The following is a 3,544-nucleotide window of genomic DNA, read 5'->3' as shown; positions in this document are numbered from 1 at the left end:
CCACTGTCAAACATGGTGGTGGCAGCATCATGGTTTGGGCCTGCTTTTCTTCAGCAGGGACAGGGAAGATGGTTAAAATTGATGGGAAGATGGATGGAGCCAAATACAGGACCATTCCTGTATTCCTGGAAGAAAACCTGATGGAGTCTGCAAAAGACCTGAGACTGGGACGGAGATTTGTCTTCCAACAAGACAATGATGCAAAACATAAAGCAAAATCTACAATGGAATGGTTCAAAAATAAACATATCCAGGTGTTAGAATGGCCAAGTCAAAGTCCAGACCTGAATCCAATCGAGAATCTGTGGAAAGAACTGAAAACTGCTGTTCACAAATGCTCTCCATCCAACCTCACTGAGCTCGAGCTGTTTTGCAAGGAGGAATGGGAAAACATTTCAGTCTCTCGATGTGCAAAACTAATAGAGACATACCCCAAGCGACTTACAGCTGTAATCGCAGCAAAAGGTGGCGCTACAAAGTATTAACTGAAGGGGGCTGAATAATTTTGCGCGCCCAATTTTTCAGTTTTTGATTTGTTAAAAAAGTTTGAAATATCCAATAAATGTCGTTCCACTTCATGATTGTGTCCCACTTGTTGTTGATTCTTCACAAAAAAATACAGTTTTATATCTTTATGTTTGAAGCCTGAAATGTGGCAAAAGGTCGCAAAGTTCAAGGGGGCCGAATACTTTCGCAAGGCACTGTATGTGCGTAGGATATCTACTGCTTGTGTGGAAGTATGTGCGTAGGATACCTACTGTTTGTGTGGAAGTATGTGTGTAGGATACCTACTGTTTGTGTGGAAGTATGTGAGTGGGATACCTACTGTTGGTGTGGAGGTATGTGATTAGGATACCTACTGTTTGTGTGGAGGTATGTGCGTAGGATACCTACTGTTTGTGTGGAGGTATGTGATTAGGATACCTACTGTTTGTGTGGAAGTATGTGTGTAGGATACCTACTGTTTGTGTGGAAGTATGTGCGTAGGATACCTACTGTTTGTGTGGAAGTATGTGATTAGGATACCTACTGTTTGTGTGGAGGTATGTGATTAGGATACCTACTGTTTGTGTGGAGGTATGTGCGTAGGATACCTACTGTTTGTGTGGAAGTATGTGATTAGGATACCTACTGTTTGTGTGGAAGTATGTGAGTAGGATACCTACTGTTTGTGTGGAAGTATGTGCGTAGGATACCTACTGTTTGTGAGTAGCTATAAAATGGATGTCTTTGTATAATGGCCTTCAGAACGTTCTCGTGAATAAACTGTACTAACCTTTGCCTAGTCTTTGCCTAATTATTATTATACCCATGGTCTTACAAACCTGGGGGAATTGGTCAAAGCTATTGATTGATAGTTCTTATCATCGGGATTGAAAATTCTTGTGACAGAGATCAATAAAAAACCACCTGGTCTTGAATCCATCAATAGTCTGGACCAGGTGTGTGGAGAAACACATTGTACAATATGAGGAGGAAATTATAATGCTAAAAATGCTTTCCAGTTTCACTGACTCACCCAATGACACGCAGCTCACGTCCTGGTGATGGCCAATGACACGCAGCTCACTTCCTGGTGATGGCCAATGACACGCAGCTCACTCCCTGGTGATGGCCAATGACACGCAGCAAAAACATCTCTCTGTCTCTCTCTTTGTAAAACAATATTTGGAAATTGATCAAATATTTTGGTAGGCTACAAACAGTCTTCACTTTTCAGCAGGAGCCATTTTCTTTCCAACCTGTGCTTTCCATCAGTTGTATTTTAAATAAATATTGCAAAAGGCCTGTTTTGTCTGCATGCTGTTTTTCACCGACAGATTGGCAAGTTCCCGACTGTATGCTATTCCTTGTTATTTGGCTACACTCCACAACTAGGCTTTTTTATTTATTTTAAGAAGCAATTGATCCTCTGTGGCTAAATTATAGGCCTTCTCATGGTGTAGTGAGTGGGCTCTTCTGAATTCTTTATTTTATTTCTGAACAGACAGTAGTAATTCTGTAATTTTGGCTGATGTATTTCAATTTATCAGGGGTGCTGCAGGTCCTTCAGAACCCTTCGCACGGCTATGATTCTAAGCTATAAATTATGAAGTGCAACGCTGGAGAGATGACAGTTGCAAGCTCATGTCTATCAGAACAGAGAGGGAGAGATATCATAGAAAGTGAATCTCATTCTAGCTATGTGAGAGATACTGGCACTTTTCTCACACAGACACGGACAGGCTTTGGTCTCAAACATAGGTTACAATGTTGTACAAACCATAAACCTGGGCCGGCTCAACCCAAAATCAACTCTTATAATAATAGGGCCGAGCTGAAAATGTTTTTTGTTTTTTCAAATAACGTTTTTTTGTTGGGGGCAGGAGAATAAACGAGGAGGCAACTCGGGTGAACTTTGGTAGCTTTTATTATAGCTGTTGCATCGCAAAAAGTGAGAGAAAAAAATGTCATGCCAGGGGTAACGAGGTAACGGATCCGGCCCAAATAGGTTCCGGAACAAAACAGTCCAAAACGAAGAGGTGACAGATCCTGTTCCAGCAGCATCCGGCTGAAATGATGAGTTGGTGGACTGCTGTGTGAGGCGATCAGTGTGGTGAACTGCGCCTCCTACTGGCTATCCCCGCTACTACAGGCAGGGCTGGAGCCTTCTGTACTGCTGAATTCAAAATCTACATGATCCACCAAAATACCAAAGAAGAAAATGTCTAATTTGTGTAACATGTCATCCCAGTCTTTAATGCTGTAGTTTAACGACGTGGAATGGAAACAATCAGGAAGTAGTTGATTCCACTAGTTACCACAGCCACAAAGTAAACATGTTTGGTCTTCATTCAAGGTTAGGGTTAGGCATACAGGTATCCGTGTGGTTAAGGTTAGAGCTAGGTTAAACATTTAATTTCTAGAAGCGAAATTGTAGAAATTGGCGGGGCTTGTGACTTTGTGGCTGTGGTAACTAGTGACGACCGAAGTAGTGGATACCATATTACCCAGGGTCCCCTTCGCGTGCCTATATACGCTTTATAGAAACGATATTTTAATATTTGCCGTAATTCCACCAAAAACACTCACATATAAAGCGACAGGAACATGGTCGTGAAAACCTTACTTATGCGTCTCTGACCAGACCATATTATTGGGCACAAAAATATTTAGCTTATAACCGTTACCGAGATTTATAGTGCTGTGAATGTGGTGGGTGTCAACCCCTCCAATCGGCAGTACACTCTGGTTTCTCTTCAGATCGCATAAATCTTTCGCCTTTTACTAAAGATTTCCGTGGAGAGGAACATTATGAGTATCAACGAATTTTTTGATGCCCGGCCTCACGACTGGGCTTCCTACACTTGTAGAAAGTAATGGTAACGTAGTACATTTGCGTGGCACTGTCCATTTTGAAACATCTATTTTGTTCGCCTTTTAGACCCATTGATACAGTATCTTGTGGATGAAAATAGAGGGAGTGCTCAAACAGCACCTCTAGTTTCCAAATCCACAGAGTATACAAGTCAAGTGGATCGTTCTGCAGCCCGTCAGTTTAAAT

General features: G+C 41.8%; 1 non-coding gene across 1 annotated transcript; it reads left to right on the top strand.

Annotated features, from left to right (window-relative positions):
* The first annotated feature begins 3,223 nt into the window (after window positions 1-3,223).
* Window positions 3,224-3,339, top strand: LOC139377750 (U5 spliceosomal RNA). The gene has a single exon (XR_011628224.1). It is a non-coding gene; the product is annotated as a U5 spliceosomal RNA (small nuclear RNA).
* Window positions 3,340-3,544: the final 205 nt, after the last annotated feature.

The sequence above is a fragment of the Oncorhynchus clarkii genome, chromosome 20, assembly GCF_045791955.1.
Source record: "Oncorhynchus clarkii lewisi isolate Uvic-CL-2024 chromosome 20, UVic_Ocla_1.0, whole genome shotgun sequence".
NCBI lineage: Eukaryota > Metazoa > Chordata > Actinopteri > Salmoniformes > Salmonidae > Oncorhynchus > Oncorhynchus clarkii.
This window is presented reverse-complemented; position numbering and strand designations above follow the sequence as displayed.